The 26,277-nt window shown below is 41.9% G+C and overlaps 1 long non-coding RNA gene across 3 annotated transcripts; it reads right to left on the reverse strand.

Annotated features, from left to right (window-relative positions):
* LOC108637765 lies at positions 473 to 26,213 on the reverse strand. Of its 3 annotated transcripts, none has more exons than XR_001919270.1 (3): positions 26,114 to 26,212; positions 19,623 to 19,759; positions 473 to 1,747 (listed from the first exon to the last, which is right to left on the reverse strand). It is a non-coding gene; the product is annotated as an uncharacterized LOC108637765 (long non-coding RNA). The 3 variants fall into 3 exon arrangements; XR_001919272.1 differs by lacking the exon at positions 473 to 1,747 and adding an exon at positions 13,964 to 14,011 and having other exon boundaries at positions 26,114 to 26,213; XR_001919271.1 differs by lacking the exon at positions 473 to 1,747 and adding an exon at positions 17,352 to 17,724.

A 26,277-nucleotide genomic window follows, 5' to 3' on the forward strand; every position in this document is an offset into this window, starting at 1 on the left:
ATTGTACTTGATGTAGGGGATATGAACATTATCAGTAAAACAAAGCCCTGTCTCAGGGAGTGAGACAGACCTAAGCATGCATCGTTATAATCAAAGCCAGTGGAAGTACCTGGAATTCCTTCAAACCTAGATATATGCTTATTTGTTTAGAGGAGAGAGGGACTGAGCTGGCAAGGGAAAAAGGCAGAGAAGATCTCCAGCTTTGAGACCTCGAATCCCTGCAGACAACAGTACCCAGCGTCCTTAGAAGGCAATTTTGACATCATCAGTTTTTCTGAATGTTTCTTGGGAATCTTACACTTGTCTCCTAACTGTCCCCACAAGGCACTTATCCAAGTATTTCTTCCAGGCACATATGGTTGTCTCCACTGGAGAAATCCAGATATAAACAGTATTTTCATTCATACATTTTCAGTTAATTTTAACTTTCCTAGTGGATTAACTCCCTGGGAAAATGTTTAACTACAACTTCCCTTAATCCAGCTTTTATTATGATACAAAGACAGACATGAAATTAGAGGATTATGAACACTGAGACATATCGATAGGGCCCTTAGTGATTAAATTATCTCGCATGGGCAATACTTCACAAATCGTTTTACAGAGCATGGGAGGGGGGTGCATTTTTGATGGAGAGGGCAACCTGCCTGCCTCATTCAGGTGACGGCCGAGATGCATTGCAAAGCATGGCATCCCAACATTTGAGATCTGGGAAGGTGAAAATTTCCAGTAGCCAGGTGAACCAGTGCGAATTTTCAGGATTTAAGTGACATCAGAAAATCTGATCTCCATGTCCAGCCACAGCAAATATCAGCAGGTTTTGCTGCCCAACATTCATTCATCCCTTTCCTGGCACCTGCTCTAGCAGTTTTTCTCTGGAGAATTGCTATCTCCCTAACTCCTTGTCCTACGTACTTCAGATGACACTGCTTTTGGCTCCAGGTGGCTCCAGCCTGACCAATTACAGCATTGCATTTTCCTAGTCAGAGATTTGGTTCAAGAATGGAGCCAGTCAAAGCCAATAATATAGTTAGACTTCGTGGAGACTACTGAGAGAACCTTTCCACTAAGTTGATCCTGGAAGTGCCAGTGGCAGCCTGAGAATGAAGCCAGTGTGGAGACAAGCAATGAGGAGGGCACAGGCACATGCCATGCCTGAATTTAGCCCTATTGCTTTTAAAAATTATTTTCAAATGTTTAGAAGACATTTTCTTTAAGCAGTTCTAGTTGGGTTTTTTGACATTTGCAATAGAAAAGGTCTTGACCTGTACACTAGGTGACAGAGAGCAAGTTTCCTTGGCCCAGGTGCCGTGAATGGAGCAGGTTTAGTGGGCTTCGGAGGTCCAGGTAACTCAGTAGGATTTGGTCTCCAAGGTCTACACTAGTGCATTCCAAACTTTATTGATGAAAAACAGCCACCACAAACATATTAGTGGAGCTCCTTACCAAGAAATTCTTGATCACTCTATCTAGAGAAATGGAGGACAGGCAGGAATTGGCATTTTTCAAAAGTACCCATAACATTTATCTGTTGCAGCACCCCAAAATTTAGTAGCTTAAAATAACAATAACTGTGTTTGTTCACAGTCCTCGAGGGGCTGCTGACCTGGTTTTTCTGTTCGCTTTGCTTGGGATCCTGATGGGGGCTGCTATCATCTGGCAATTCATTTCCTCTCTTGCTAGCAGTTGATGTTGGTTGAGGGTTCTCCACTAATCTAGCTCAGATTTGTCCACATGGTGGCAGCATCTGAATGAGAGAGAGCAAGAAGGAAGGAAGAAAAGGAGAAAAAAAAAGAAAGAAGCTGTGAGATCTCTGAGGCCTAAACTCCTAACCACACAAGACCAACTTTGCTGCCTTCTATTGGTCACAGCGAGTCACATGGCTAGCCAGAGTCAGGAGCTGGGAAACTACTCTTCACCACCTAATAGGAGCAGCTGCAAAGAATATGTGGCTGTGTTTAATTTACCACAGTACTCAAGCTTCTTAAGCTTTAATGTAACAAATTAACAAAAACTTAGTGGGTTAGAACAACACAGATGTAATATCTTACAGTTCTGAAGGCCAGAAGTCCTAAAATCAAATTATTGGCAGAGCTGTGTTCTTTCTGAAGGCTTTATGGCAATCTGTTGCCTTGCTTTTTTCAGCTTCTAGAGGCCACTTTTATTCCTTGATTTGTGTCCCCTTCCTCGAGCTTTAAGACCGAAAACAAGCATCGTATATCCCATCCCTCCCCCCAACTTCTGCTTCTGTTGTTACATCTTCTTTTTTGACCCTCCTGCCTCCCTCTTCCATATTATAAGATGCTTGTGATTACACTGGGCCCATCCTGATAACTTAGGAGAATCTCCCTAATTTAAGATCCTTAATAACATTTCAAAGTCGTTTTTGCCATATAAGGTGACCTACTGACAGGTTCTAGGGATCAGGACATGGACATATTTGGAAGACTGTATTCTGTCTACTACATTTGGGAATTTTATACCAAGGGAAACTGTCACACAATTCAAAGGATCCAGTGATCAAGTTTGGGTTACCATGACAGGCTCTGAAAGCTCAGGCAGTCAAAGGACTGAGCTTTAGAATCAAGCAGACCAAGGTTTGGATTCTAGTTCACCACTGGGAGAAAAAAAAAAAAAGAACATACTGTGATAGTTGTGATTAAGTTTTATTTGGAGCAAAATGAAAACTATATCCCAGGGGACAGCTTCTGTGATAACTCTGAAGTGGTAAGGGGGGAGATGAGTATATATATGATGATGGTAAAGAGAGATACATGTAATCAAGTATACATTTTGGCAGAAGTTTGCTTTTAGTCACAAGAAACATATGTTTCCATTAATGATTTTAGTGCTTTTGAGAAGATATGAGAAGATGCAAGAAACTGGGCTTGTAAAACCTTCTCCTGAAAATATCTAACTAAACGAATGCCTGTTCTGCCAGTTTTTCTGAGCACAGTGCCTCACCCCTGATTTCCACCCTGAACCCCTCTCAGGGTGAGCTGCAGGGCAGCAACTACAGTGGCTTCATTCTTGCGGTGCCAGATGGCAAGAGATAAGTTTTAGTTGGCAGTGTCCAATCATGGTCATAAATTTGACGATGGTTTGGGAGACATTTAGTGACTGTTTTGTCCCACAGTGTTAAGGAACGGTTATTCCTAGGTCAGGTGAGGCTCTCAACAGGCAACTCAGTGTGCTAGTACCAGGCCAGGCCCTACTAATAAAGCCAAATGTCTCTGAATCACAAGACAGTCTTACTAGTCTGTTGTGGTCCAGGACATGATGCCCCCTTGCTGCTTTTTCCCACAGCTAGAGTTACACTATATAATCATTGATCTGGTATAGAACTATCGATCTGGTCAACTGCTTCTAGTCCCTAGTCATCATTTTGTCACTCAGTCACACACATTTGGTAATGCAAAAACAGCAGTTTTGTAAAACAGGAAAAATGCAAATGATAGTAGTATTAGTAAGGTTATAAGCAAGAATTTAAGCCAAGAACTTCTATTAGGTGCAGCCAGTATATTCCCAGGTCATCTGACTTAGTCTGTTCTGTGCCAATCCTTATTTTTAAGAGAAGTTATATACTGGCATTGCTCATAAGGCACCCAACCCGATTCCCTACTGCTGTTAGCTGATTATCCTGTGTATGATTTAATTGTTCTTGACATAAAGGAGCCTTTAAACTTAAATGTCCATAGCCTGGTGTTAACCACACAAATATATACTGTAATTGTAGAAGGTTTTCTAATAAAAACAGGAGGTTATAGTTTTTGACTGAGATTTGACTCTGTATTCTGATTGAGCTTGAGTGATCCTAAAAGAAAATTCATTTTTATAGTAGGAGTCAGAGCAGTTATTATTAATTGGCCAGGTGAGGGGGTCCCACTTGGTAATATCAATACTGGCCTAAAGAGAACTATAATTTCTTTCTTCTAGAATAAATTTTCCTAAGGGTCACCCAGTTGGAACTGGGTGGAGAAATCCACCAAAGTAGGGTATAAGTAGTTGACCATAAACCAAACAATTTGGTTAAATTTAAACTCTGCATGAGACTGAATTATGTTTGGTTCATAAACAAAGGTATGAGCAATTATCAGAGTAATTGGTATCCAGGCCTGGTCCAGAACCTTGGGTCAGCTGTCTGCTTCAGATGTCATCTTCTTCTCATTCTGGTCTGGTAGTTTCTCCTCCACTTGAGTCCTGTTTTAAGATGATTTTAAGGTCAGCAGTCCTTTCTATAGGCCAGTCCAGTGCAGGGGCCCTTTCTAAGTGGAAATATTAGTCCAAGAGGCAATTTCCTTAAGTTTCACTGTGTCTGAGCTAGGTAAGAGTACAGAGTACCTGATAAAGGTCTTTCCATCTAGGTTGGAGATAGTCCATTCAGTTCAGTTCAGTCACTCAGTCGTGTCCAACTCTTTGCGACCCCATGAATCGCAGCACGCCAGGCCTCCCTGTTCATCACCAACTCCCAGAGTCCACCCAAACCCATGTCCATTGAGTCGGTGACGCCATCCAACCATCTCATCCTCTGTCATCCCCTTCTCCTCCTGCCCTCAATCTTTCCCAGCATCAGGGTCTTTTCAAATGAGCCAGCACTTCACATCAGGTGGCCAAAGTATTGGAATTTCAGCTTCAGCATCAGTCCTTCCAATGAATACCCAGGGCTGATCTCCTTTAGGATGGACTGGTTGGATCTCCTTGCAGTCCAAGGGACTCTCAAGAGTCTTCTCCAACACCACAGTTCAAAAGCATCAATTCTGTGGTCAGCTTTCTTTATAATCCAACTCTCACATCCATACATGACCACTGGAAAAACCATAGCCTTGATTAGATGGACCTTTGTTGACAAAGTAATGTCTTTGCTTTTTAATATGCTATCTAGGTTGGTCATAACTTTCCTTCCAAGGAGTAAGTGTCTTTTAATTTCATGGCTGCAATCACCATCTGCAGTGATTTTGGAGCCCAAAAAAATAAAGTCTGACACTGTTTCCACTGTTTCCCCATCTATTTGCCATGAGTGATGGGACTGCATGCCATGATCTTTGTTTTCCGAATGTTGAGCTTTAAGCCAACCTTTTCACTCTCCTCTTTCACTTTGATCAAGAGGCTTTTTACTTCCTCTTCACTTTCTACCATAAGGGTGGTATCATCTGCATATCTGAGGTTATTGATATTTCTCCCGGCAATCTTGATTCCAGCTTGTGCTTCCTCCAGCCCAGCGTTTCTCATGATGTACTCTGCATAGAAGTTAAATAAGCAGGGTGACAATATACAGCCTTGACGTACTCCTTTTCCTATTTGGAACCAGTCTGTTGTTCCATGTCCAGTTCTAACTGTTGTTTCCTGACCTGCATACAGGTTTCTCAAAAGGCAGGTCCGGCGATCTGGTATTCCCATCTCTTTCAGAATTTTCCACAGTTTATTGTGATCCACACAGTCAAAGGCTTTGGCATAGTCAATAAAGCAGAAATAGATGTTTTTCTGGCTCTCTCTTGCTTTTTAAGTGATGTCTTTTCCAGCATGCATAATCTCTGGCTGCAGGTCATACTGCATCTGATCTTCATCCAAAGATAGATTACTGAGATAAGCTTCAGAAACAAATTAGAAAGTCCTTTTTATTATTCAATTAAATTTTACAATAATACAAGAACTGACTTGGAACTGAGTCTTAGGCAGTAAATACAGACATAAATTAACAAAACCAGAATTTTTTTTAATTTTTTTTATTGAAGGATAATTGCTTTACAGAATTTTGTTTTCTGTCAAACCTCAACATGAATCGGACAGAAGTTACATATATCCCCTCCCTTTTGAACCTCCCTCCCATCTCCCTCCCCATCCCACACCTCTAGGTTGACACAAGAATACGGAGTTTCCTGAGTCATACAGCAAATTCCTGTTGGCTATCTGTTTTATATGTGGTAATGTAAGTTTCCATGTTACTCTCACTGTACATCTCACCCTCTTCTCCCCTCTCCCCATGTCCATAAGTCTGTTCTCTATATCTGTTTCTCTATTGCTGCCCTGTAAATAAATTCTTCAGTACCATTTTTCTAGGTTCTGTGTATATGCATTAGAATACTATATTTATCTTTCTCTTTCTGACTCACTTCACTTTGTATAATAGGTTCTAGGTTCATCCACCTCATCCGAACTGACTCAAATGCATTCCTTTTTGTGGCTGAGTAATATTCTATCGTGTATATGTACCACAACTTCTTTATCTATTCATCTGTCAATGGACATCTATGTCGCTTCCATGTTCTAGCTATTGTAAATAGTGCTGCAATGAACAGTGGGATACATGTGTCTTTTTCAATTTTGGTTTCCTCAGGGTATATGCCTAGGACTGGGATTGCTGGGTCACATGGTGGTTTTATTCCTAGTTTTAAACGAATCTTCATACCATCTTCCATAGTGGCTGTATCAGTTTACATTCCCACCAACAATGCAAGAGGGTTCCCTCTTCTCCACACCCTCTCCAGTATTTATTGTCTGTAGACTTTTTGAAGTTGGCCATTCTGACCCATGTGAGGTGATATCTCACTGTAATTTTGAGCATTTCTCTAATAATTAGTGATGCCGAGAATCTTTTCACGTGTTTGTTAGCCATCCTATGTCTTCTTTGGAGAAATGTCTGTTTAGGTCTTTTCCCTACTTTTTGATTGGGTTGTTTGTTTTTCTGGCTTTGAGCTGTATGAGCTGCTTGTATATTCTGGAAATTATTCCTTTGTCAGTTGTTTCATTTGCTATTATTTTTTCCCATTCCGAGGGTTGTCTTTTCACCTTGCTTATAGTTTCCTTTGCTGTGCAAAAGCTTTTGAGTTTAATCAGGTCCCACTTTACTTTTGTTTTTATTTCTGTTACTCTAGGAGGTGAGTCATAGAGGATCTTTCTTTATGTCATCGAGTGCTCTGCCTATGTTTTCCTCTAAGAGTTTTATAGTTTCTGGTCTTACATTTAGGTCTTTAATCTATTTTGAGTTTATCTTTGTGTATGGTGTTAGGAAGTGTTCTAATTTCATTCTTTTACATGGAGCGGTCCAGTCTTCCCAGCACCATTTATTGAAGAGGCTGTCTTTGCCTGATTGTATATTCTTGCCTCCTTTGTCAAAAATAAAGTATCCATAGGTGCATGGGTTTATCTGTGGGCTTTCTATATTGTTCCATTGGTCTATACTTGTTTTTGTACCAGTGCTATACTGTCTTGATGACTGTAGCTTTGTAGTATAAGCTGAAGTCAGGAAGGTTGATTCCTCCAGCTCCATTCTTCTTTCTCAAGACTGCTTTGGCTATTCGAGGTCTTTTGTGTTTCCATATGAATTGTGACATTTTTTGTTCTAGCTCTGTGAAAAATGCCATTGGTAATTTGATAGGGATTGCATTGAATCTGTAGATTGCATTTGGTAGTATAGTCATTTTCACAATATTGATGCTTCCTACCCAGGAACATGGAATATCTCTCCATCTGTTTATGTCATCTTTGATTTCTTTCATTAGTGTCATAATTTTCTGTGTACAGTTCTTTTGTCTCCTTAAGTAAGTTTATTCCTAGGTATTTAATTCTTTTTGTTGCAATGGTGAATGGGATTAATTCCTTAATTTCTCTTTCTGATTTTTCATTGTTAGTATATAGAAATGCAAGTGATTTCTGTGTATTGATTTTGTGTCCTGCAACTTTGCTTAATTCACTGACTAGCTCTAGTAATTTTCTGATACTATCTTTAGGGTTTTCTATGTACAGTATATCATCTGCAAAGAGTGAGAGCTTTACTTCTTTCCTGATCTGGATTCCTTGTATTTCTTTTTCTTCTCTGATTGCTGTAGCTAGGACTTCCAGAACTATGTTGAATAATAGTGGTGAAAATGGATATCCTTGTCTTGTTCCTGATCTTAGGGAGAATGCTTTCAGTTTTTCACCATTGAGAATAATGTGTACTATAGGCTTATCATATACAGCCTTTACTAGGTTGAGGTAGGTTCCTTCTATGCACAATTTTTGAAGAGTTTTAATTGTAAATGGGTGCTGAATTTTGTCAAAGGCTTTTTCTGCATCCATTGAGATTATCGTATGGTTTTTATGATTCAATTTGTTAATATGGTGTATCACATTAATTGATTTGCATATATTGAAGAATCCTTGCATCCCTGTAATAAATCCAACTTTATCATGCTGTGTGAGCTTTTTGATATGCTGTTGAATTCTGCTTGCTAAAATTTTGTTGAGAATTTTTGCATCTATGTTCATCAATGATATTGGCCTGTAGTTTTCTTTTTTTGTATTGTCGTCCGTTAACAAAACCAGAGTTTAATATCCACTAAAACCTAATCTTTTCTCTCTATAATTGCCCTCATTTTTACCAAATATAGCTAAATTAAGATTAATTTGTTTGTATATTAAATCTGCTTTTAATAAACTTGGCCTGATTACTTATGTAAGTGTAATTGATGTAATAGTCTCTTTTAAATTAATTGTTAGGAAATTTTCAGAGTCTCAGACTGAACTTTTTTTAAATAAGAAAACATTTTTAATCTTATAGTACAGTTCTTTAAACAGTACAATAGCTGGCATACAGTGGCACATTCGCATCTTTGAATGTTTCCAACTTGAAGGATCATACACAAAGGACTTACTATTCAGGTAAGAGATGTATATTATAGGTAAGATGGGCGGGTGGTGGAACTCCATAGTCTCTGGCGACTTGGCCAATGACCTGTGAATTCCCATCATCCAGTCTCACAGCCCTGACCGCCCGCCCCCTCCACCCCACTCCGGCCTTGGTCTCACCCCATAGGAGCCACCGTACAGGGCAAGACACTCAGTTCATCTATCAAACAAGAAGATCTGAATCAGCCCATTTCTCAGATCTCTTGACACAAAGGAATTCTTTGTTTGGTTAACTGTCTTGACATTTTCATTTTTGTTTCCTATCTTCCTCCACTCACTATGCTCCTGTGACAAATGCTGGCATTAATGCTGTATTTTGCCCAAAATGCTTTTTCCCATCTCAGTATCCAGTAAGTTCCTCTCACTCTCCAGAGCTCTGCAGGAATGTCAATTCCACAGCCAGACTATCTCTGGCCACCCAGCTGAAGACAGTCCTTGTAGGATTCACACTCAGAGAGCCCTGCACTTTTCCTGCAGGGATGGCTTATTTGTCTCTCCTTGCAAGGTCCCTGAGAGTGGAGATATGCCTCTTCTCTTTGCTTCTGCTTACAAGGTCTGCCACAGAGTCCAGCATAGTGATTCATTAAGCAATGATCACTCAGTCAAATGTATGAAGGAAGGATGGCTGGATGGATGAATGCAAAATGAATGCTTAAAAGGGCCCAAAGACGATCTGACATCACAGAGAACATCCTGGCTCAGGTCTGCAGCATCCGCTTCTCTGTTCTTTCCGGAGGGCCCTGCGGCTGTGCCTTGTGCTCCTGCTGCTGCAGCTTCAGAGGCTTCTCCATCTCTCTGAGCTCCAGCCTCATCGCTGTCGCCCTGAAACTGAGGTCCACCCACTACAAGAACAGCCCTTGTCAGGAACAGGCAGGTCTGACAGCCTGTGGAGTGGCTTGTTGGGGAAAAGGCAAAATTTTTCAATGTGGTACATTGTCCTATAAATGTAGGAGATGCCCACTCCAGGAAGAGGTTGTGGAAAGGAGTCTGGAGTGGGTGGAAGCTATTCGCTAATGATATGCATCGCTATTCCTTAATGATATGCATCAGAGTCAGCATCTCAGACTTGAGTACTGGAGCAGTCCGCTAAAACAAGGAAACATCCTCCTATCAGGCAGTCTGACTTCACAGGGCTAGGTCACTGCTGCAGCAGAAATGTTACAACACAGCCATCACTGACCGGCAACAAGACTGGAATGATGCTCTCAGGGTTAAAAACAAGAAACAGAAGCTTCAGGTACAAAGGGGAAGGAACATGTCCAGCCAGTTTTGACCATCCATATACACCTCCATCACCATCTTCACCATCATCACTCTGCTGATAGAAGAAACATCTTTTGTCCAGTATATGTCGTGGCTGAAGTGTGATAGGCAGGGCGGAAGCTGAAAGACGATTGGACTTTTCATTCTCAGACATTTCCGCCAGTTTCCTCAGGTGCTGAGCTCGGCCAGGGAGCTCTCTTTGGTCCCGTCCGCCAACCCGGGGCCGGCGGGGCCGGGAGGCCCGGGGCGCAGGAGGCCGGGACCAGGCGCCGCGCATCTGCCGGGCGCTGCTGCCTAGCCGGGCAAGCCGGGAGCCACCGCAGAGGGCGGGCGGGGGTGGCGGACGGACGGATGGACACAACCGCGAGCACTCCGCCCCGGGCCCCGGCGCGTGGCTGCCCGGGATCCCTCCCAGGCTTAACTTTTTTAAAGGTCTCTCAGGGCAAGGAAAACCATGCCAAAGGCTTGTCACAGATTTTGCTTTACAGATTTGGGTGAATTCCTCCCTTTTCAAGGTTCCCAAAATATCACCAGCCAGGAGGTTGCCTTCCTCATTCACCTGATAAGGCTATCGGGAACCTATGAGTTTCCAATTTCTGGAGGGCTCACTCCAGTGTTCTTGTCGTGAGAATCCCAGGGACGGGGGAGCCTGGTGGGCTGCGCCGTCTATGGGGTCGCACAGAGTCCGACACGACTGAAACGACTTAGCAGCAGCAACAGCAGGTAAGGAGAAAAGATAAATGTTTCAATTCTGTTTACAAAGGCGTACCTTACCAAATTGCTGTAAGTCATAATTAACTAGAGGGGAAAGGTTTGCTTATAGTTAGAAAACACAGATTAAAGCAGTAATGCTTTAGATAGAAACCATAAAAATTATAACCATATTTACCGGTTCACTTAGTTCTATGTAAATAATCAACTTCTATTAATAGTTTTATGAAGCCATCAAGTTTTTGCCTAGAATTTTTTAAATTCTTACCTAGTTTGGCAGTGTGATCTGAAAGTTATCAGAAACCTATACTTGTCAAAAACTCCTTGCTATGAATCTTTGTGAAGAGGAAGCATTTTTGCAAAGGCATAAGTTTAAAACAATAACTGTCTATAAATGACAAAACACTTAAGAAGGCACAGTTAAAAACCTGATTACAATGCCAAAGACAAAGAAACTTCATTACTACTGTGACATTTTAACATTTTCAGATAATAACCAGAATTATGACTGATAAATTTTACCAGGACATACCAGATTTTTAAGAATTCCATGCAATTTCTAGAATATGTATATTAATAACATTTACCCATAATACAACCTAAGAAGATTTATTACTCATTTGACAATACATCCTATGTAATTTAACATACCAAATGAACCTGATTGGTTTAATATCATTTTTGGGATGCTTCATGGGCTCTTCAAAACATCCCAAAGTTTAGCTAGAGGTCAAAAGAACTTCATTAGAACTTGATTCGGGCCATTTGTCAAAAAATTTTTTTAAAGTTTTAAAACACTTGGTCATATGAGATCACACATCAACTGTGAAATAATATTTATCCACTTAACCAGTGACAATAAATATTTCAAAGGCAATTACACAAAGTTATAACAGATTACCAATTAAAGGTAAAAGAAACTTTACAGTTTGTAGCCAAAAGGGGAATCAACATTTTAAGAAAGCTTTGACGCCAACAAAGATAAAAACCAAATTCAGGTTTTGCACCAGCTTATTTATAAAATTTTGCAATAAGGAGTTCATGATCTGAGCCACAGTCAGCTCCCGGTGTTGTTTTTGCTGACCGTATAGAGTATCTCCATCTTTGTCTGCAAAGAAAATGATTAATCTGATTTTGGTATTGACCATCTGGTGATGTCCACATGTAGAGTCTTCTCTTGTGTTATTGGAAGAGGGCGCTTGCTATGACCAGTGTGTTCTCTTGGCAAAACTCTGTTAGCCTTTTCCCAGCTTCATTTTGTACTCCAAGGCCAAACTTGCCTGTTACTCTAGGTATCTCTTGACTTTCTACTTTTGCATTCCAGTCCTCTCTGATGAAAAGGACATCTTTTTTTGGTGTTAATTCTAGAAGGTCTTGTAGATCTTCATAAAACTGTTCAGTCTCAGCTACTTCGGCATTAGTGGTTGGGGCATGGACTTGGATTACTATCATACTGAATGGTTTGCTTTGGAAAGAACTGAGATCATTCTGTTGTTTTTGAGATTGCACCCAAGTACTGCATTTCAGACTCTTTTGTTGACTACGAGAGCCACTCCATTTCTTCTAAGGTATTCTTGCCCACGGTAGTAGATATAATGATCATCTTATTAAATTTGTCCTTTCAAGTCCACTTTAGTTCACTGATTCCTAAAACGTCGATGTTCATGGTTGTCATCTCCTGTTTGACCACTTCCAATTTACTTTGATTCATGGACTTAACATTCCAGATTCCTATGCAATACTGTTCTTTATAGCACTGGACTTTACTTTCACTGCCAGACACATCCACAACTGGGTGTTGTTTCTGCTTTGGCTCAGCCCCTTCATTCCTTCTGGAGCTATTTCTCTGCTCTTCTCCAGTAACATATTGAGCACCTACCAACCTGGGGAGTTCATCTTTCAGTGTCATATCTTTTTGCCTTTTCATACTGTTCATGGTGTTCTCAAGGCAAGAATGCGGAAGTCGTTTGCCATTCCCTTCTTCAGTGGACCACATTTGTCAAAATTCATATTTAAATTGAAGCAGGGAAAACCACTAGGTCATTCAAGTAAGACCTAAATCAAATCCCCTACAATTATACAGTGGACATAACAAGTAGATTCAAGGGATTAGATCTGATAGAGTGCCTGACGAACTAGGGACAGAGTTTCGTAACACTGAACAGGAGGCGGTGATCAAAACCAACCCCAAGGAAAATGAACGCAAAAAGGCAAAATGACTGTCTAAGGAGGCCTTACAAATAGCTTAGAAAAGAAGACAAACAAAAGGCAAAGAAGAAAATGAAAAATATACCCATCTGAATGCAGAGTTCCAAAGAATAGCAAGGAGAGATAAGAAAGCCTTCCTCAGTGATCAGTGCAAAGAAATAGAGGAAAACAATAGAATGGGAAAGACTAGAAATCTCTTAAATAAAATTAGGGATACCAAGGAAACATTTCATGCAAAGATGGGCTCAATAAAGGACAGAAATGGTATGGACCTAACAGAAGCAGATGGTGATTGCAGCCATGAAATGAAAAGACGCTTACTCCTTGGAAGGAAAGTCATGACCAACCTAGATAGCATATTAAAAAGCAAAGACATTACTTTGCCAACAAAGGTCTGTCTAGTCAAGGCTATGGTTTATCCAGTGGTCATGTATGGATGTGAGAGTTGGATTGTGGAGAAAGCTGAGTGCCGAAGAATTGATGCTTTTGAACTGTGGTGTTGCAGAAGACTCTTGAGAGTCCCTTGGACTGCAAGGAGATCCAACCAGTCCATCCTAAAGGAGATCAGCCCTGGGTATTCATTGGAAGGACTGATGCTGAAGCTGAAATTCCAATACTTTGGCCACCTGATGTGAAGTGCTGGCTCATTTGAAAAGACCCTGATGCTGGGAAAGATTGAGGGCAGGAGGAGAAGGGGATGACAGAGGATGAGATGGCTGGATGGCATCACCGACTCGATGCACATGAGTTTGGGTGGACTCCGGGAGTTGGTGATGGACAGGGAGGCCTGGCATGCTGCGATTCATGGGGTCGCAGAGAGTAGGACACGACTGAGTGACTGAACTGAACTGAACAGAAGCAGAAGATATTAAGAAAAGGTGGCAAGAATACACAGAAGAACTGTACAAAAAAAGATCTTCATGAACCAGATAACCACGATGGCATGATTACTCACCTAGAGCCAGACATCCTGGAGTGGGAAGTCAAGTGGGCCTTAGGAAGCCTCACTGCGAACAAAGCTAGTGGAGGTGAGGAATTCCAGCTGAGCTGCTTCAAATACTAAAAGATGATGCTGTTATAGTGCTGCACTCAGTATGCCAGCAAGTTTGGAAAGCTCAGCAGTGGTCACAGGACTGGAAAAGGTCAGTTTTCATTCCAATCTCTAAGAAAGGCAATGCGAAAGAATGCTCAAACTACCACACAATAGCACTCATTTCACATGCTAGCAAAGTAATGCTCAAAATCCTTCAACTAGCTTCAACAGTATGTAAACTGAGAACTTTCAGATGGACAAGCTGGATTTAGAAAAGACAGAGAAACCAGAGATCAAATTGCAAGCATCTGTTGGATCATAGAAAAAGCTATCTGCTTCACTGACTGTGCTAAAACCTTTGATTATGTGGATCAGAACAAACTATGGAAAATTCTTGAAGAGATGGAAATACCAGACCAACTTACCTGCCTCCTGAGAAACCTGTACAATGCAGGTCAAGAAGCAACACTTAGAACTGGACATGGAACAACAGACTGGTTCCAAATAGGAAAAGGAGTACGTCAAGGCTGTATATTGTCACTCTGCTTATTTAACTTATATGCAAAGGACATCATGAGAAATGCTGGGCTGGATGAAGCACAAGTTGGAATCAAGATGGCTGGGAAAAATATCAATAACCTCAGGTATGCAGATGACACCGCCATGATGGAAGAAAGCAAAGAGGAACTAAAGAGTCTCTTGATGAAGGTGAAAGAGGAGAGTGAAAAAGCTGGCTTAAATTTCAACATTCAGAAAACTAAGATCATAGCATCCGGTCCTATCACTTCATGGCAACTATATGGGGAAACAATGGAAACAGTGACAGACTTTATTTTCTTGGGCTCCAAAATCACTGCAGATGATGCCTTCAGGCATGAAATTAAAAGACACTTGCTCCTTAGAAGAAAAGCTATGACAATCCTAGACAGTGTATTAAAAAGCAATGACATTACTTTGCTGACAAAGGTCTGTACAGTCAAAGCTATGGTTTTTCCAGTGGTCACGTATGAATGTGAGAGTTGGACTATAAAGAAAGCTGAGTGCCAAATAATTGATGCTTTTGAACTGTGGTGTTGGAGAAGACTCTTGAGAGTCCCTTGTATTGTAAGATCAAACCAATAAATCCTAAAGGAAATCAATCCTCAATATTCATTGGAAGGACTGATTCTGAAGCTGAAGCTCCAATACTTTGGCCACCTGATGCAAAGAGCTAACTTATGAGGAAAAACTCTGATGCTGGGAAAGATTGAAGGCAGGAGGAGTAGAGGACAACAGAGGACGAGATGGTTGGATGGCATCACTGACTCAACGGACATGAGTTTGAGCAAACTCTGGGAGATGATGAAGGGAAACCTAGCATGCATAGGGTAGCAGAGTCATACACGACTGAGCAACTGAACAACAAAAATGTCTAAAATTTATTTACTCAGTTAAATTTATTCTAAACTTAGCCTGACCATACACAAAACACTTCTAAGTGTTTCTTTTTCCATAAACCTTCCATAACTTTCTGTATCCATATTAGTTTGTCCTCTGTTTTTATTTGTTTTAATTTGTGGCTGTGCTGAGTCTTCATTGCTGTGCAGAGACTTTCTCTATTTGCAGAAGGCAGGAGCTATTCTCTAGTTGTGGTGAGCAGGTTTCTCATGGCAGTGGCTTCCTGTTGCAGTTGGGGAGCACAGGCTTCGTTAGTTGCAGCAGGTAGGCTCAGCTGTTATAGTTCATGGGCTCTAGCACATTGGCTCAGTAGTTGTGGTGCACAGGCTCAGTTGCTTGCAGAATTTTGAGTGTTACTTTACAAGCATGTGAGATGAGTACAATTGTGCAGCAGTTTGAGCATTCTTTGGCATTGCCTTTCTTTGGGATTGGAAAGAAAACTGACCTTTTCCAGTCCTGTGGCCACTGCTGAGTTTTCCAAATTTGCTGGCATATTGAGTGCAGCACTTTCACAGCATCATCTTTCAGGATTTGAAATAGCTCAACTGGAATTCCATCACCTCCACTAGCTTTGTTCATAGTGATGATTTCTAAGGCCCACTTGACTCCACATTCCAGGATGTCTGGCTCTAGGTGAGTGATCACACCATCGTGATTATTTTGGTCGTGAAGCTCTTTTTTGTACAGTTCTGTGTATTCTTGCCACCTCTTCTTAATATCTTCTGCTTCTGTTAGGTCCATACCATTTCTGTCCTTTATCGAGCCCATCTCTGCATGAAATGTTCCCTTGGTATCTCTAATTTTCTTGAAGAGATCTCTGGTCTTTCCCATTCTGTTGTTTTCCTTTATTTCTTTCACTGATTGCTGATGAAAGCTTTCTTATCTCTCCTTGCTAGTCTTTAGAACTCTGCATTCAGATGCTTTTATCTTTCCTTTTCTCCTTTGCTTTTCGCTTCTCTTCTTTTAACAGCTATTTGTAAGGCCTCCTCAGATAGCCATTTTGCTTTTTTGCATTTCTTTTCCCTCCAGCTCAGTTCAGTCGCTCAGTTGTGTCCAACTCTTTGCGACCCCATGAATCGCAGCATGCCAGGCCTCCCTGTCCATCACCATCTCCCAGAGTTCACTCAGACTCACATCCATCGAGTCCATGATGCCATCCAGCCATCTCATCCTCGGTCGTCCCCTTCTCCTCCTGCCCCCAGTCCCTCCCAGCATCAGAGTCTTTTCCAATGAGTCAACTCTTCACATGAGGTGGCCAAAGTACTAGAGTTTCAGCTTTAGCATCATTCCTTCCAAAGAAATCCCAGGGCTGATCTCCTTCAGAATGGACTGGTTGGATCTCCTTGCAGTCCAAGGGACTCTCAAGAGTCTTCCCCACACCACAGTTCAAAAGCATCAATTCTTCCATGCTGAGCTTTCTTCACCGTCCAACTCTCACATCCATACATGACCACAGGAAAAACCATAGCCTTGACTAGATGGACCTTTGTTGACAAAGTAATGTCTTAACAAAATGCAATTCCATTCCTCATACCTTCATTTATTGAAAACACACTTCCTACTTTGCTACTATATACTGAAACATTTCATTTATTATTTCTAGTAGCTTAAATTACATATTTAAATTAGAATCCACAACTGTTAAAACCTTACTTTCTAGTGAAGACTAAGAACTAGGCAATTATGAACTGTCATTTACATATTCATTCTATAAATTGGCAAACATAAATACCAGCAATAATTTCTAAAGAACTGTGCTCTTTTTATAGAAAATATCTCAATGTGGCACCAAATATTTGGTTTAGTTTCTCCATAAAAGAAAGTCAATAATTATTAACTAATGTTTAAGTATCTTGTTTTATTCGTGAATGACTGAGGTATTCAATATACTTTCATCATTTAACTTATTTAGCACAACTTTCCCTTGTGGCTCAACTGGTAAAGAATCTGCCTGCAATCCAGGGTTTGATCCCTGGGTTGGGAAGATCGCCTGGAGAAGGGCAAGGCTACCCACTCCAGTATTCTGGCCTGGAGAATTCCATGGACTCTATAGTCCTTGGGGTCGCAAAGAGTCGGACACGACTGAGTGACTTTCACTTCACTTCACTTAAAACTTAAAGTTGCCAGGGTTCTTCCCTGGTGTAAGAATCCAACATGCAATGCAGGGGATCCAAGTTCAATCCCTGGAAAGGGAACTAAGATCCCACATGCCTCAGAGCAACTAAGCATACACACCACAACTAAAGAGCCCTTGTGCCACAACTACTGAAGCCATTTCTTCTGGAGCCCACATGTTGCAACTGCTGACCTCACATGCCACAACTAGAGAGTCTTGGTATGGTGTAATGAAAGATCCCGTACAATGCAACGAAGATCCTACATGCTGCAGTTAAGATCCAATGCACCTGAGGAAATAAATATTTCAAACTAAATGAATCTAGTCACAGACATAGAGAACAGACTTATGGACATGAGCAGGGGCAGGAGGAGGAAGGAGAAGATGAGAAGAATGGAGAGAGGAACATATACACTACCATGTGTAAAATAGATAGCCAATGGAAATTTGCTATATGACTCAGGGAACACAAACTGGGGTTTTGTAACAATCTAGCAGGGTGGGAAAGGGTGGGAGGTGGGAAGGAGTTTTAAGAGGGAGGGTACATTTGTATATATATGGTTAATATCATAAAGCAATTATCATTCAATTAAAAATAAATAAATTAAAAAATAAATCTGGAGAGAGTATTTTTAAATAGAGATTCCTGAAACAATTTTTCTAAAGAGTTCACCAAAAACTTCTTTTCTCATTTACATTTAATTCATTTATAAAAAATTTTATTATACCAAGTTATTTTTCTTGCTAACAAATTTGCAACAGCTATAATAAAATCTCATTTGATTTTTATTAAGCCTAAGTACAATAAAGGTATACTTAATGTTGATGACTCTAAGACATATATGTGTTAATTAAATCAACAAACCTTAATTCCAGGTATTAATTTATAACTGAATATTTCATAGTTCACACGAACCTGAAATTCATCCTGGCCTATTTCCTTTTATATTTCTGAGAATTTTTATAAGTGCTTAATTTGCAATTAAGCCAATTAAGTAGAGCTCATTTACAAATTAACTTTGATAATACCATCCAAATGTAAAGACATATGTGCACACATAGACAGATACAATCAGAGATCACATAATTTCATTTTAAAACTTAGTCATGAATCAGGTATTACAATATAAAACTCATCAGTTTATAACAATTGGAATAGGTTAAATTTTAAAAGGTCTCCTCCTTCCTTATTTCCCCCTGTCTCAGGAATGATGATCTAGGTAACTGTTCCTGAGTACCCTGGTCTCAAGGCATATTGAGAAGAAAGCAAATGCTCCTAGAAGGACCTCTTCCTTCAAGAGTCAGAATTCTGAAGAGATGTTTTATCAACCCAGTCTTCTGTTACAACTGCGTACACAATAAAGGAGCCCATATTGACTATTTTCAGGGCAAAGTTTTCCTTTAATCGCCAATTAAGTAAGTATTTGTTATAAGTTATGTATATACATAAACCTGGGGCTGGGGTGTTAGTCAGAGGCTGGCTTTCTGATACTCCTCGCTTCTCTGTTTGAGAGTCTCTATTTCCCATTTTAAAGCTGAATTTGTCAGGGCTAAGATTACTAATAAAATTGTGTAGTAGGCCAGCAAGATACTTGTTAGCTAAGTCCTCTAGGCATCACCCTAGAGTTGTTTTAGCCCCCTTACATGGCTCAGTTTCTCCCTCAAGTGGTCTAAGACCACTGTGAATGCTCAGATCACTGAATGACCAATTCTTATACATGAATTCTGGATGAGCAATCTTTTAACTTGTAAGTGTGTTTCCCTATGGGACCACTACACAGTATGAAATCCATAAATTTCTCAGTTGCTGAGAAAGCTTTAACTGACTGAGAGGGATCTTGTCCCTCTTCTTTGGAACAAAGCTCTCTTGTAATATCTTCATTTTTATCTTAACATATTCTAAAGGCAGCCAAATTGAGGGAAAGAGTCAGATCAGTTAGTCTCTTACCTAACTACTCAGCCCAGACCACTCAGTGAATTTCAGTTGAGCAAACCCCAGTGTCTTTCAGCTTCTCCCCACTCAGTATCTTTCAACTGGATGCGTATTTTCCCAGTGTCTTTCAACAGACTCCACCTCCCCCCACCAATATCGTTCATTTGAGGAGGGCAGGTATCTGTTATATGCCTCCAAATGAAACGCAAAACCATCAACCAATACAAGAGGGCCAAGAAACAGGACAGACTCACCCAAATTATCTGGGATTTCCAAGGAGGTGGATAGGTATAAGAGGCCTCTGCTGATACCAGTATGCCAGTTCCTTGTAGAGTTTAGGTAAAGGAGAGAAGTTCCCTTTAGGTCCCTTCATGGTCGTCAAAACTATGGACTGGGGAAAAAAAATGCACATGAAAGTTGTGAGTTCAATTTCGTTTGGGGTAGATGAGGACTTCAGCCCAGAAGACAGCCTCTCAGATAACTCGGAAGAACTGTTCTGAAGAGGTAAAGAGAAATGTCAGTATACATGTGATATTGGTCAAGCACATATTTTGGCAGAATGTTGTTGCTAGTCATGAGGAGTAGATGTTTCCATTAATGATTTTAGTGATTCTCTAGATATGAGAAGATATAAGAAATCAGGCTCATAAAATCTTCTCCTGACAAAGTCTAACTATCTGAAGGCCTGTTGTGCTAGCTTTTCCTAGAGCACAGAATGCCTCATTCCTGATCTCTACCCTAAACTCCTTTCAGGATATATTGAAGGTCAGCAACTGCAGTGGCTAGAGACTTCATTTTTGTAGTGCCAGATGGTGTGACAGTTTTCAGTTGACTCCACACACCAGCTGTGTGAACCTGCACAAATCACTCATCTTTGAGAATGTCTTCTCAAGTGTTAAGTGGGGATAATACCTATCTCACAGGACTTGCATAAGATTTAAATGAGAAAATATATATAAAGTACTTCAGATGGTACCTAGAAAAGAATAGACTTAATTAATGGTAATTATATTAGAAAGAGTCCTAGTTAGGTTTTAAGAATTTGGAAATGTAGTTTCATATGTCCCCTCAGTCATGTAGGTGGAACTACATTGGGAAGAGTAAGTGAGAAGTGACAGGTATTTGGGGAAAAGATAAATATTTCTGGGTTAGGGATTAAGAAGGACAAACTTCAGGATTTAGGAGATCTAGAACAAAGTGTCTACAGTACTGGAAGACACAAGTAGATTTTATTTGTTTTGTTGTTGTTTTCAAGATTCAGAAGGATTAATAGGGGAAACTCAAAGCTTGGGGAAGAGAGAGAGGAGGGAGGAAGCATGCAAGTGAAACCATGAAGGCCTCTATGGGTCTGCTGTGGGGCCCTCCCAGGTACAAATCCTTTCCATGTCACCAGTTTCTTGTCTGTAAGAAATAGGCATCATTCAGGCTCTTTGACCTTCCCTGAATTCCAATGGGCAGATTCAAACAGTTGGTAATCAGGGAAGAGATGGATTGAAGAAAGAAAGGAGGAGCAATCAAGAAACAGTAGTGCAGTATGGGGCAGTTACTTCTTGGAAGTAACGCTTACTCTTTGGAAGGAAAGTTATGACCAGCCTAGATAGCATATTAAAAAGCAGAGACATTACTTTGCTGTCTAGTCAAGGCTATGGTTTTTTCAGTAGTCATGTATGGATGTGAGAGTTGGACTATAAAGAAAGCTGAGTGCCGAAGAATCGATGCTTTTGAACCATGGTGTTGGAGAAGACTCTTGAGAGTCCCTTGGACTGCAAGGAGATCCAACCAGTCCATCCTAAAGGAAATCAGTCCTGAATAGTCATTGGAAGAACTGATGCTGAAGATGAAACTCCAAAATTTTGGCCACCTGATGCAAAGAGCTGACTCACTGGAAAAGACCCTGATGCTGGGAAAGATTGAAGGCATGAGGAGAAGGGGACGACAGAGGTTTGAGATGGTTGGATGGCATCACTGACCCAATGGACATGAATTTGAGTAAACTCTGGGAGTTGGTGATGGACAGGGAGGCCTGGAGTGCTGCAGTCCATGGGGTAGCAAAGAGTCGGACATGACTGAGCAACTGAACTGAACTGAGATGAATTTAAACCTAAACCACCAACAGGCTTTTCATCACAAAATTTCAGGTGCATGTGCTTACAGGAATATTTTCTTAATCTATACATTTAAAACTGTTATAATCCCATTCTGAATGCTTTGATCTTTGAAGACTCAGGAATAGTTCCTTTTTTTTGTTTGTTTATTTATTATAGGTTCCTTATTTTGCAAATACATTAAAACTGGCTTCAGCAAGCAGGCAAGTGTCTTGTATGATATTTAGCCAATCCATAATAGGTAAATCTGGCTGTAGCTGCCCTGAGACAATGGAAATATTAACCACTCTTAGGTGGAGCTTAGGAGTGTAAGCAGATAGGGTAGGATGGTCCTTGAAGGAGAACCAGGCATGGCTTTCTAGACCAAAGCCATTTGGTGATCTAAGCCTGGCCACAATGTTTGCCCTTGAGCAGGTCTCAGTAATTAATGATCTTAAGAGAAGAAAAGAATGAAGAAACATTGCCTGTTATTAGGCAAGAGAAATTGTAAAGACTCCCAGTTCTTTCAATGACAAAGATTAACCTGAAGTGCTCAACAACCAGATCTACTGGAACCTAAAGGATAATGATGTTGACCTTTTATAAACTGTGGCTTCAATCAACTAAAGCTTGAACTCTGTCAACCACTCAAGCCCTTTCATGAATATACTTAAAACTTCACCAATTTTGCAGTTCTGGGAGACACTGCTTTGAGGAAGATCCCCAGTGTTCTCCTTACTTGCTGCAAGTAATAAATCCTTCCTTCTGTCACGTGAGTGTATGTTCGTCAGTTCTTTGTCTCGTCACAACAAAAATTTGGAGTGACAGACATTGAAGTCCTCAGCGCATCACAGCTCTCGGGTCTTGGACAAACCGTGTTATAGCTCTTAGGCAAATCAATGTTACAGCTCTATTTTATTTAGAAGATAGCAGGAGAATACATCCTCGAAGCGTGAGGGCATGCCAACCCAAAGACTTGAAGAGAAGAGAGTGGAAGAGCACGTGGGGGAGAGAGAGAGAGCGCGCATGCACGCGGGAGAGGAAGAGAGAGAGAGAGAAAGAGTACACGCACCCGGGAGAGGAAGAGAGAGAAGGCGCTTTGGCTCCTCCTTTTATATGTTTTCTTCCACCTGGGCCTGCCCTATGCAAATTGGGCTTAGTCAGGAGTGCTGTTTGTTCTACCTGAAGTCTTCACTCTGGTCCTCGGACCTTCCTTTGACCTTCCTTGTTTTTTAGCCACCGCCATTTTGGACTCCGTTTCCCTATTCTTCCTACCTAACATTCCCCCCTCAAGAGATGACGAGGCCCAATTCTTTGGGAATAGGGGCGTCGAGGTCTTTCTGGCTACTTCCTGCTGAACTGGGGTGGCGAGGGGGTATTGGGCCTCCCCCTCTTGCTAGTCTCCAGCCTCAGAGTCCTTATAGTGGTGTCCATCACTACTCATGAGTCAAGCCATGGAAGAAGACAGAAGAGGACACTCAATACACCTGTGAGCCCCTGGGAGATCTCAGATACCTATTCAGGACTACCAATGAGTGCCATTCTAATGAACACTCCCAAAATCTAGTTTCTGGGGATAAGATTTCTCAGGATAGCTCTAAACAGCCAACACAGCTTGACAGAGATTATACTCCAAAACAGACAAGAGATAGATCTTCTGATCCCTGAACAAGCAGGGACTTGAGCCATCCTAGCGATGTGAATTTAAAATTGACTAATGCCCCTACTAGTCCTTGTTATGCTATATTGATGATGCTTATGATTATTCCACGTACTGTCAATTGTCTAACCTGTTTTGTCTCTGCCCAGGTCAACCAGCTACAACATGCAGTGCCAGTTCAACAAAGATATAAAACTACAGCCGACCACGGAAAATATCACACCCTTAGATGGACACCGCTATAAGGACTCTGAGGCTGGAGACTAGCAAGAGGGGGAGGCCCAATACCCCCTCGCCACCCCAGTTCAGCAGGAAGTAGCCAGAAAGACCTCGACGCCCCTATTCCCAAAGAATTGGGCCTCCCATCTCTTGAGAGGGGAATGTTAGGTAGGTAGAATAGGGAAAAGGAGTCCAAAATGGTGCTGGCTAAAAGACAAAGAAGGGAAAAGCCCGCGAAAATAGAACAAAAGAAGGTCCGAGGACCAGAGTGAAGACTTCAGGTAGAACAAACAGCACTCCTGGCTAAGCCCAATTTGCATAGGGCAGGCCCAGGGGGAGGAAAAACATAAGAGGAGGAGCCAAAGCCTTGCTCGCTCTCTCTCTCTCTCTCTCCTGCGTGTTGTGCATTCTTTCTCTCTCTCTCTCTTTCTCTCTCTCTCTCTTCCTCTCTCTCCCACGCACTCCTCCACTCTCTTCTCTTCAAGTCTTTGGGTTGGCATGCCCTCACGCTTCAAGGATGTATTACTCTGCTATCTTCTAAATAAAATAGAGCTGTAACACTGATTTGCCTAAGAGCTATAACACGGTTTGTCCAAGACCCGAGAGCCGTGATGCACCGAGGGCTTTAATGTCCGTCGCTTCAAATCTTTGTTGTGACGAGACAAAGAACCGAGGAACATACACTCGCGTGACACTTCTGACTTGGTTGGGTCTTGTGGCTCAACACCCACCAAGGGGTGAACTCAGTATGGAGGCTCCTGCTAGCTCCCTCACTGGGCTTTAATCCAGTTACACTGTTACGAAACAGGGGCTCTGAAGAAATTACTTGGGTCACTAAGGTTAGAGACTCATAAAGTTCCAGCACCCTCAAGGAATCCTCGCTCCCTTGACCTTAAGGTCAACAGACTAAAGATAAAGGAGTCCTCTGTGCTTCCCACCTCAGGGGCAGGAAAAAGAGCAGGAATGCTTCAAGGCTTAAGCAGATATGTCTTGAAACAGACTTGGAAAGTGAAAGTGAAGTTGCTCAGTCGTGCCCAACTCTTTGCGACCCCATGGACTGTAGCCTACCAGGCTTCTCAGTCCATGGAATGTTCCAGGCAACAGTACTGGAGTGGGTTGCCATTTCCTTCTCCAGGGGATCTTCTCAACCCAGGGATTGAATCTGGGTCTCCCGCATTGCAGGCAGACGCTTTACCTTCTAAGCCACCAGAGAAGTCTAAAGGTCAATGATTCAGAATGAGGTAAGCAAACTTGTTGAGGCAAGTCCCATTCAAATGTTCAAGGCACTAAAGTGGTCTGAGGTGTCCACAGAAGTACTAAGAACAATAATTAAACAGAATTTCGCAATCTTGTCCAAACCTTTTGCTGCCATGGGACTTTTCCTTCAAACAAGCTTCTGTCGGAGTTCAAATACAAACCCATGTGAAAGGGTTGCTCTAGCTTCGGAAGGGTGGGGGAGGGGTTGGGCGCGGTTAAAAAAACGTCTATTCATAAGATTATAAAAATTTAAATCATCATGGGAGAAAACCTTTGAATTCATATTTATATCATAGTCTAAAGAAACACTGATCACAAAGTGAAGCTCCCCAAACCGACACTTCATTAGTTTTTAAAGTGAAGAGCTTTTGGATTTTAAGGGCATTTCTACTTAAAGGCTGGAGAAGGAAACGGCAACCCACTCCAGTACTCTTGCCTAGAAAATCCCATGGACGAAGGAGCCTGGCGGGCTACAGTCCATGGGGTCGCAAAGAGCCGGACACGACAGAGGGACTTCACTTACTTAAAGGCATGGGAATAGGGAATATGATTTTTAGTCACACGGAAATGAGCCTTGGATGGAAATTTTCAGATTTATGGACTATGTTCTGCAGGACCAGGGCAATGAGTCCCGAGGCCCCACCAGGTGGCGCGCATATTCGGCATTTCCAGAACGTTTAGTTCTCTAACTCAAGGGTCAGATGGCCTGCCTCCTGCTTTGCAGGTTTAGGAAATCCGACTGGCTGTCACGCTGGAGAAAACAACACTTCTGTTCTTCTGTTGTAAACTTCTTCCCTTTCACTTTCGTCCCAACTAGACAAATCCGCCTAACCTTGGTGTTGCCAAAGCGTTTTAACGTTTCAGAAAAGGAAGTGGGGGAAAAATCCCAGCCATTCCAAGCAGAAAGACCAGAAGAGCCTTCAGGCGGCGTCTGGCGCACGAGGAGAAAGCCTGGGAAGCTGGAGACGTTTTAGTTAAAGGCTTCGCCAACCACGTGATCGTCTCTGGCCTCAGTTTCTTCATCTTTAACATGGCTCTGAGCCATACCAGCCCGTGGCATCCGTGGCAGGGGAATCGGACCAACCTCAGCTTAAATTATATAATTTATACCTCAGCTTTAATTATATAATTCCTAGTTAAATCTATATAAAAGTGGGATGTCATCTGGTATGGTTAAATGAAAATGTTCGTCGCGCCGGTAGTGTCACAGACAAAATGGGTTTATTATTCCTTTTCTTCGTTAACTCATTACCCTCCGGAGGGATGCCCCCTCAGTCTGACACAGTACCCTTCCCTCCCCCCCCCATTCTTTTAAAATTCATATTCAAGGGAGGTTTTAGAACTCCAAGCTGAAACGTGCTAAGGCATAGATGGCCGTGAGGGGCCAGGGGCACTTCGGAAAACAAGGGCGGTTACTTCACAAACGCTCCGTCAGGGCCTTTCTCCCTCCACAGTCCCGGCCCCCAGCCCTCAGACTGCCGCCAGAGGACCTCCGCCGCCCTGAAGGCATCCTCCCGCTCCCTACCTCCTGAGGTTTCTCCACAGGCGCTTCCCGGAGGCGCGTCCCGAGGCGGGGGACGCTCGGCCCCGCCCCCGTGCGTCACCGCGTACTTGCGCAGAGGCGTTTCCCGGGGCGTGCCGCGGTTGCTAGGCGACCGCGCCGCTCCCCCGCCCGCCTCCCTCCCTAGC

The sequence above is a fragment of the Capra hircus genome, chromosome 16, assembly GCF_001704415.2.
Source record: "Capra hircus breed San Clemente chromosome 16, ASM170441v1, whole genome shotgun sequence".
NCBI classification, from domain to species: domain Eukaryota; kingdom Metazoa; phylum Chordata; class Mammalia; order Artiodactyla; family Bovidae; genus Capra; species Capra hircus.